Genomic DNA, 10,927 nt, shown 5'->3' with positions numbered 1-10,927 from the left:
TTTTACTTTTTTAGCGGGAGCTACAATAGGAGCTGGGGAAAGTTTTGGGAGCTTAGAACAGTGTTTTTTTGGAGTTCCGACATTCCCTAGGGTTGGGAAATACAAAGTCTATAGAGAAATATGCTAACTGCCCACAAAACATGAGCCTATGTTGAAACCTTCACATGAAGAAAGGCCAAAGACATCCTTAACACCGATATCCTCAATTGAGAAACTTGAGCAATCTCTTGGTGGGTTAAGGAAGCATGTGGTGCCTCGACGTAAAGGCGATATCTGAGAGGTCACGCTGATGAATATTTCTTTTGCTATTTATGTATATATTGCAGAAGATTGTGTGTGCATATTGTATGTGGCAGTCAATGCTTAAACATGAGTTGTTTTTCTCTTAAGAATAACTAGATAAACATGTCACAGAACTTATAATGAACTTGATATCTTCTATATATAAAAGGGAAAGACTAGTTAAAAAATAAAAGATTATATATTTGTTATTTATATATTTAAATTGATTTTAAATTTTGAATATTTTGATTCAATATTAATTTTGATTATTATATATATATATATATATATATATATATATATATATATATATATATATATTTTTATTATATAATATTATCATTCTCAGTTAGCTGTTTCTTATAAATTTTGGGGAAACCTCTAGCTGTTCTAGACACCCGTACCCAAGTTCCCAACATTACATAAACTCATGCAACATAGCTTTAAACCAAGTGACATCCTTACATAATTCAGTTTGATATATTTTTTTATAAAAAATTTAAAAAATAACACTTCAAATTTGTTTATTTAGGATGCTATTACTAGGATTGTGTGAAGCTAGGTCCACATTAGATGCCCTTTAGGATTTAGTTGAATTCTCCCAAAAGTGGTTTCTGTTAGGGCTAGTCCTTCTATTGGATGGAAGAATGATCTACCTACTAGTAGGATGCTATTACTAGGATTGTGTGAAGCTAGGTCAACTTTAGATGCCCTTTAGGATTTAGTTGAATTCTCCCAAAAGTGGCTTCCATCATCAGCTCCTCCACATGAGGATTGAACCTGAGACCTGGTGAGAACAAAATCCCATTGGGCTAGTCCTTCTATTGGATGGAAGAATGATCTATCTACTAGTAGGATGCTATTACTAGGATTGTGTGAAGCTAGGTCAACCTTAGATGCCCTTTAGGATTTAGTTGAATTCTCCCAAAAGTGGCTTCCATCATCAGCTCCTCCCCATGAGGTACCTACTAGTAGGATGCTATTACTAGGATTGTGTGAAGCTAGGTCAACCTTAGATGCTCTTTAGGATTTAGTTGAATTCTCCCAAAAGTGGCTTCCATCATCAGCTCCTCCCCATGAGGATTGAACCTGAGACCTGGTGAGATTGGGCTAGTCCTTCTATTGGATGGAAGAATGATCTACCTACTAATAGGATGCTATTACTAAGATTGAGACCTGGTGAGAGCAAAATCCCATTGGGCTAGTCCTTCTATTGGATGGAAGAATGATCTATCTACTAGTAGGATGCTATTACTAGGATTGTGTGAAGCTAGGTCAACCTTAGATGCCCTTTAGGATTTAGTTGAATTCTCCCAAAAGTGGCTTCCATCATCAGCTCCTCCCCATGAGGTACCTACTAGTAGGATGCTATTACTAGGATTGTGTGAAGCTAGGTCAACCTTAGATGCTCTTTAGGATTTAGTTGAATTCTCCCAAAAGTGGCTTCCATCATCAGCTCCTCCCCATGAGGATTGACCCTGAGACCTAGTGAGATTGGGCTAGTCCTTCTATTGGATGGAAGAATGATCTACCTACTAGTAGGATGCTATTACTAAGATTGTGTGAAGCTAGGTCGACCTTAGATGCTCTTTAAGATTTAGATGAATTCTCCTAAAAGTGACTTCCAATCATCAGCTCCTCCCCATGAGAATTGAACCTGAGACCTGATAAGAACAAAATCCCATTTAAACCAACTGATCTACAACTCATGAGTAAAATAACACTTTAATTTAAATAAAATGTGTGAAAAAAGCTAAAACTACACTTGGCAGAGTTGAGAGCCTAGTTTACTGTGTTCGTTCATATCTCGTGAGGATTGATGGAATTGTGAGTTTAAATTGCTGTTGTTATCGGCGACGATTTGTGGCAGTTCGTGCACTGTCCATCAGTGCTTTTTAGGTGGCTGCATGAGGTTGGGAATATTGAAGCCTTCGAAAGGTATGCTGTCCAGTGTCTCGTTTGTTTGAGAGGCTCTATTCTGGAGTTGCAGCATTCATGTGGACAGAGTAAGTAGAGTTCCCATCCATACTGGAGTCCTATAAAGTGGACAGAGTAAGTAGAGTTCCTATCCATACTGGAGTCCTATAAAGGAAACGATAAGAGGGCTATCACTTAGGAAATGCAATTCAACAATCTAAGTAACTAAAGCTAGGGTTTTAAAGCCCACAAATCTTACTTTTAAAACCCACAAGTCTTACTTACTTTTAATGGGAAAAAGAGTAATGAACATTCTTTTATTCTCAATTTCTAAGAGAGTAAGCAGGTAAATGTAACAACTAACTAGCATGGAAAGGCACAATAAATGCTCAACAACAATCAAGAACTTACCTTTTCCAAATGCCTTCATGAACAGTAACCTTTGGTCCAAACCAGACTTCAGTTCCATGCTGCCTAGCATTGGGAAAATGCACTTAAGGGTGCTTTTTCTCCCGACCAATGCAAAATTTGGTGCGCTGGTACTGCTTCATGTGCAGGGCCATAGCTCAATAAGGGGACTGAGTACTCTCCACTGAAACTCAACCAGGAAGTTAAGAAGTCCACTGTCAACTCAGAACCACAAGTATCATAGCCCAAGCAGTGTCTAGAAGACCACAATCTACTCAGCAGTGGAGAGGCCTCTGGGACAAAATAACACCTGGCCACATAATTCACTATGTCTTCAGTCTTGCCAATAGTATACATGTCTCATGATCAAATATGTCCTTTCCTTTGATATCTTTTATACTTGCATCCGGATTTTTTTAAAGTTTTTCAAAACTTCTTGATTAAGCTTTCTCAATATCTTTTGAATTAAGCTTTTTCAATATCTTTTAAATTTAGAATTAAAATAAATTTATATTAATATATTCACAAATATACCATATTTTTATTCAATATATCTACAAATATACATTATTTTCACTTGACCTTATTTTAAAATGACCCTATGCTAATGTATCCACAATATACCATCATTTTTACTCAACCCTGCTCTGTTTCACTGTGAGTTGTTTGTGGCTACTTGACCTTCACTGCAAGTATTTTGTGGCTTCTTGACCACAAGATCTAGCTTGGCCTTTCTTTACCCCGGATTGACTATAAACATTTCAATTTGAACATGACATTATGACTGACCTAGAAAAGTTGAAGCTTGAACTCACCCGTATTCGTGAATATCACTGTGGATCATATGAAGAGGTGGTCGCTGTCAAAAAGAAAGGGTAAAGGGTTTTATGATTATCTAGCTCCTCCATTATTGAACTTGAGTTTCCGATTGGGTGATTCTCAAAAGCCGAACTTGTCTACGCACGGAACAAAATAGTTTGGATGGCAGTTTGAATTTGATTAAAAAAAATTCAAAAAATGAGGTAGTTGGAGTTTGAATCTTTTAAAGTGAAAATGGATTCAGCATAATTCAAAACCTCTTAACATCCAAAAATTAAAAACATCTTGACACCAAAATCTTAAAATTGGACAACTAATACTTAAAATTTTCAAATTTATTTGAAAATTTTCCAGATCTTTACCGAAATTTCTGGGTAATTTTAGACTAACCGAAGCCTATATTGTGTTGAACTCTTCAAGAACTCCATCTTTCAGAGGGTTTAGGAGCACAGAAACTATTGATTGCAAAGGCAACAGTAGAACTTACGATCACAATAACTGCAGAACAGATGGCATGGCGTAAGGCAGGTGCGCGGGAGGTAGAAGCAGTGAAACAAATGGTGGATATTGAGGCGAAATTACGGAAAAATGCAGAATTAATAACCAGAAAAAAATACAATGACAGGACGTATAGATGGCAAAGAAAGCTCTAGTATCAAATGTCCAAAGATAGAATCGATAAAGCTACCAGTTTCTCATCAGAATCAATCAAAATAGGGGAGGGAGCATATGGCCCTGTCGAGAAACTTGCATTGAAATGTTCGGAGTTGCACAGATGAAAGAGACCTGTGCGAACTGGCACAGTAAAAGGCTTTTGATTTCTATTAAGAGAGTATGTTGGCATCTGCGCTGAATTAACAGGAAATTGTGGATATCCTGATGCAACAGCTAATGGATTCATGATTCATCTATGAGCGCACCTTCATCAACACTGCTCATCTTCCTGAAGAATGTTAGGCTTCTCTTTCAACCTCCAGTGAATTGAACTATCTAGAACAAATGCCATTTCCTTCAGTTGAATTCGTTGCTGATACTTCTTCATAGTTTTATGTACCTATATAGAGATTGATAGAGTATTTAAACAAATATCCTCATATCAATTGCATAGTATTCAACAATTTCCATATTGTGGGCAAGGACCATGGACAATTTGGACTGTACTTTTGTTTTGGTTGCAAGCAGTTACATAAATTCTGTTAGATTCGCATGGCCTTAGATGTTATCCATGTGTGGCTTCAAAGAACAGGAGCTAGAAGATTTTACATCCATGGATCAAGATAACAGAATTATGAAAAAAAGAAACATCTGGTTACAGAGCCCTCAATAAAAGGGAAGGAAAATCAGCAGAAAGCAGAAGACTTCAAAATAACAAAATATACTTCAAAACTGCAAAATATTTTGCATTCCAAAATTCAAATTCAATGTTCAGTTTTTCCACTATTAGAAAATAGAAAATTACCACTCAAACTGCGCACAATCGACTCATTCTTCTCATGATTTTGGTTCTTATTTTCGATTCACCAACTTCATACTCACCCCCCATTCACCAAATTCACTTCAAATTTAACTCCAAAATTGAAATATTTTCCTCCTTTCACTTTTATTAGCTTCTCAAGGTAGATGGAAGTATGAAATTAAATATCAAGCTGAGGGAGGTGACATAAGCAGTTAATGTGGTTTCTAAAAGCAGATCAGATGCAACGTATCTTTTTAAAATATAGACTAAATACATTGTATTTTTAAAAAGTAGACTAGATTCAATGTATCCTTAAAACATAAAATTTATATTTTATTTTAGGTTTTAAATATATATATATATATATTTTTAAGATTTAAAATCAATATTAAACCAAAAATCAATTAAAAGATGAATTCAAAACCTAAAGTCAAAATTTGATTAAAATTTATAATTATTATTATACTATTTGAATTTAAATTATGATATTTAAGTCATTAGATGTCTCATGATTTTGTGGAATCCCATTTTTTAAATTTGCTTTATGTTCATTGTGTGAAGTTAGGTGTGACTTTTAAATGATTTTAAAGACTAAAAAAACATTTAAGGCCTACTCATATTCATATATATATATATATAAAAGATGACTCAATTTTAATAGTAAACCCAAAATCATTTAAAAGATGACTTCAAAACATAAAGTCAAAATTATAATAGTTATTATACTATTTAAATGTAAATTATGATATTTAACTCATTAGATGTCCCATGATTTTGTGGAATCCCATTTTTTAAATTTGCTTTATGTTCATTTTGTGAAGTTAGGTGTGACTTTTAAACACTTTTAAAGACTAAAAAAACACTTAAGGCCTAGTCTAAAATGGTTGGCCAACATTCATAAGTATCAAAACACTTATCTCATGATACTTCTCACATTACCAAGTTTTAAAAAGTCATATAAATTAACTAAATAATAACTTTATTTTAAATTATTATTGCTAATTATAAAAATGTGGTTGTGTATGTGTAAAAGCATATAACATGATTGTTAATCACAAAGATTCACTCTCATTTTATCTTGGAGTTTCTTAATCTGTATCTAGCCTTTGTTATAATACCATGGGCCAATATCATGGCTTACTAATACCACATGTCTCAAAAGCCATAACTCATGTTCATATTACACTTTTTTTTTCATTTAATCAAATTAATTTAAAAGGTCAAAGTGAATGCTCACTTTTGAGATATATCTCAACCTTTGATTTGTTAATGTTACTAAGATTATTCAAGAATATTTTATGGAGGTTAAATCCCTACCATTCCTTGTGAATTATCAACCAACCTAGATCCATCTTAACTCTAGATCTATTAAGTGTTGAGAGGGATCAAATTTCTCGAGGTGCAAACCTCTTTTTTGAGTGCAAAACTTGAGGAAAGGTTTGTACCTGGAGAGATTTTGTCCCTCTTGGTGCGTGATATATATGAGATTAAGATAGATCCAAGCTAGTTTCAATCGCGTATAGTCACATAAAATTTGTTGAATATCTAATTATTTTGATAATTTTAAATATGCTAAATATGTCTAAGATTAATCTAGTCATTTTAATTTTAAATTTGCTTAGTTACCTCATTTTGTTGAGATGATAGAAACTATTAATAACTTGAATGATGAAATAAAAAATCTTGAATGCAAAGTGACAATGTAATAGTGTTGAATGATAGAAAATGTGAATAATAAGAATGTAGCCAAATACAAATAGCCTTCATTGTGATGAATATCAAACTATTTTTTCTACTCTTCTTATCGTCACACCTTCTAGTTTTTGCATCTTTTTATATCGTGTTAGAGTCAGTATTTTCATACTGCCATCAGTGATCAAAATTCCTCTTTTACATCCTATTAGTGTCCCATTTCAAATTTTTCCACCTAGGTCATCATGCAAAAATTTACTCACTGATGGTAGCCCAAAATAAAAAATCACACTCCCCTCTCAAAAATTTGTATTTGTTGGCCCACCTTCATGTGTCTTGCTGAGCATCCATTGACTATAAAGGCTCATTTCATCATGTTATATATTAGTCAAGTCCACTTGAAGTTCAACCATTCAAGGTTCCATTAGGCCACTTAGGTTTCAATTTCCTAAGTTCCAATAAATCACCATCTCACTGCATAAGTTCAGCAAAGTATGAGGGCAAAGAAAATAATATCCCCTTTTTAGTTAAAAAAGGGTTTACAAGTATGTAACCATTGTTACTGAACTTCCAACTTTGATTTCAACTAAGGAATTTATTCTAGTTTGTAAATTTTATTTTAAAAGAGATGTAATAATTTTTATTTCAGTTATGTAATTTTATGTTTATTATATGTAATAAGTCACCATTTTAGCTGACTACTCAATTCCATTACCAATAGCATCCAAACAAAGGTCAAGATTGAAGATTGCCAAAGCATCATCCACCTCTGAAAGGAAAAAGTGAGAAAGCCAAAGAGCATTAGTGTGAAAATTTGAAAAGTGACATGAAACATTAGAAAATGGGTTTTCAAAGCATAAATCAAAACCTATTCAAGTATCGAATCCCTCAAAGACATCAATTCAACATTCATTTGCACTCCTACACTCTCAAATCCTCCTCAGCAAAAGGGAATCTTTGAATTTTAGGCGAAATTGTGCAAAACAGGGGCAGAGGGCGCGTTTAGAAACTGGAGGCGCATTCAGAATTGGTGTTGTGTGTTTGCCATAAAACTTAGTGCATTTCCTAAGGGTGTTGCCCGCCTATAAGGAGAGTGCGCGTTTGACCATTTTGTTGCACCTTTGCCCGAGAACATCCAGAAATTTCCCAAAACGCACTATATTGCTCCAAGCTTCAAAATTTTCCACCAGCATGCTCTAGCAAGCAAGTAGGTTAAAATTATATTATTCCTCTCCTCCACAACTGATTTATATAGTGTTTCATTTTGTTTTGGAGTCCTACTAAGTTCAAAACCCTAGTAACATAATTCCAATCCTAAATCTCATTTCCTAGCATCCCACTACCATTCCTACACTTCAAAACTACCCCTTGTCACCTCCCTCACATCACACATCCCTATTTCCATCTCCTCAATTTCTCACATCATTCCATACTATCTACACCTCTATTCCATTTCATCATCTCCCTAGGGTTTGACTCCAATAACTCATAGCAAAAGAATAGAACAGAAGTCAAAGTGAGGAAGAAAGACAGGAGAGGAGGCTATCTAAGAAATGAGGGAGAATCATTAGACATGAGACAACCAATACCAGAGAACTCATGGCATCTCCCCTCACCGTGACAAGCTTTAAGCATGTGGGCTATTTTGAGTTTTGTGAGAAAGTGGAAAGGATCCAGCCTCATCCTGTGTTGACTAGATTATTCATCACCAACCTCCATGACAACCAGGTAATCCTTGCTGGTGTCGCTTTCATTATATCTCCTACTATCATATCAGATGCCTCTGGGATCCCAAATTTTGGGGAAAAATGGTTTAAACGAGGAAAATTGGATCATTTCTATTTTGAGCCATATCTTAAACCAAGGTACAAGAATGAGAGAAATATGATTTTTCCTTTCTCTTATCTCCTAGACAGATATGTTCCCTTGATGAAAATCATCATGAAGTACTTCACATGTGAGGGTAGGTTTTCTAGGCTTTATTCCTATCATATCCGTCTACTTATGCATTTCACAAGTGTCAAAATGCTCAATATGCTACTATCTTTACCAGGACATTGACAAGATGTCATTCATTACCCAAAGGAAAGATTATGATCATTAAATGCAAAGTATCTTTCACCACTCCCTCATCAAGATGATAGTCCTCCATTACCTTGATCAGCTTAACATTGCATGGGACACTTTCATATCAAATGAGATTTTCATAGTCCCACCTATTCAGCATGGCCAAGAAGCACCTTCATCATCTCATCCATCCAACTCCATTCCTCTACCTTAGCCCATACATCATACATCTTCATCTGATGAGTCATCCACACCATCACCTTCATCATCACCATCTCATGAGCCTATTCATTCACTTGGGAGAGATGAAGGCAGTGAGCAAGAACACATTGAGCATGGTGAGAGCAGTAAGCCTAGAAGGGCTGGTTTAGGTGCCTTGTCACATACCTATCAGAGAGGGCATAGGCAAGTGTTTGCTCCACTGATTGTGAGAGGGGCCTTACCTTGTTCATTGACAAAGAAGGTACAAAAGGGTAAGGAAAAGGTGACAGAGGTAGAGATCCAATAGCGGGAGGAGGACCTCCATGAGACAGAGCATGATTTTCAGTTAGTTGACCCAAATGAGCATGATGACACTGAGAACGTAGCCATTGTCATCAAGGAGAAGAATGCACTGATGGGAGGGCTCTAGGTCAACTTGCAAAGGGCCAAATACATTATTTCATACTATGAGCAGGAGAATAGGTAGTTTGAGGTCAAACATGAGCTCATGGCGATTCATCTCATCAAGGAAAAGAGAGGGGCTGAAAAGGTTACGACCTTACTTGATGAGGCATATGGACAATATGGTGAACATCTTGATGAACAGGTGCCAAGAACAAGGCCAAGGACTAGAGGCCTAAAGAGAGATTTGGAGCTAGAAAAGAAAAGGGAGGCAGAACTAACCAATGAGCTCACCCTAAATGAGCAATTTGCCAAAATGATAAATGAGATCGAGAGGGTGAACACCCATCTTGAGAGCCTCTTAAACAAGGTCAAAAGGGACATTGATACTCAGAGAAGGATGGGAAAGTACTATGCCATGAGAAACAAAATTGCAAGAGCCAAACTCAAAAGAGCCCATGCAAAAATTGAAGCCTTGACCAAGCAAGAGGAGAAAAGAAGGCTAGACATTCTTGCTGAGGCATCACTCCATGCCTTAAACATATGATCAACCACCAGCCCACTAATTTTGACAATTTTTGAGCAAATTTTGCTAGTTATGATTTTCTGTGTATTTTAGAGCATTTTTAACACAGTTAAAAGGTCAAACACGTAGCACCTAGGGTGTTGCGCTCTTTTTTGAGGCATCTGATGAAAAAAAGGCCAACATATTTATTCAGAGTGATGAGGAAATGCGCCCTGTGCATTTTCTAAGCATTTGGAGGCAAATAGGTCAGCTAAAAAGGTCAAAAACCACCAAAAAACCACCTTTCTGCCTCATTTCTGACTTTGGCACTGCGCGTTTACCAGTCTTGGGAGATTGGGTTTTTGACAGGGCAAATGATCTCCAAATGGAAAACTGAAGATATATCTGGAAATTAGACTTGAATGGATTTCCAACGAGTTATCTTAGAGCAAATTTGGACATCGGGAAGGCACCCAAAAGCATCCCTAAATTTGGAGGGCACGTTTGACACTGAAAGGGTGCGTTTGACAAAGACAGGGTGCGTTTGACAGTTTTCTCCAATTTTCACTGTTTCTCTCCAAATTGATTTTCACCTGTGGGAAATTGATGTTTTACTGATGTAATTGATAAAGATGATGTAATTATTATGTTTTCTACTGTTATCTAGGGTAAATACATTAGTTAAATGGCCTACATGACTTGTAATGAATCAGTTTGCTTATGTTAGGGACGAGTCACTTTGACCACCCTATACTCTAGCTATCAATTCAGTCTTTCTTGCAACTGCTCCTCTCATGGATTTTACCCCTGAGACTAGGATGAGTTGGTTTGAGGCCTATATTATGTATTTTCTTAGTCATTTTACAAGCTGGACTCTCTTGGATGTTGTAATAGCTTTCAGACTTTGGCATAGAATATATTGGATGAAGTTGCATCTATTTTGGTGGGATTCCTGTGGCATGGTATTTTGATCTTGTTTCTTCTTCAGTTTCATATGTGTGAATGTTTTGTTCCTTTCATGATCCATTTCACTCTAATTATGTATGATTTTCAAGGTGTGATAAGCAGAATTCATCTTTGTATGTTCTGTTTTTGGAAAATCATCATAGATTGTTTCATTTCTTCAGTTGAAAAAGAATTCATGACCCTCATGCTCTTTTTAGATTCTCATTAGTCTA

The sequence above is a fragment of the Pinus tabuliformis genome, chromosome X (genome assembly GCF_031772625.1).
Source record: "Pinus tabuliformis cultivar Carrire ecotype Pingquan chromosome X, CPIR1, whole genome shotgun sequence".
NCBI classification, from domain to species: domain Eukaryota; kingdom Viridiplantae; phylum Streptophyta; class Pinopsida; order Pinales; family Pinaceae; genus Pinus; species Pinus tabuliformis.
Note: the sequence above shows the minus strand (reverse complement) of the source record.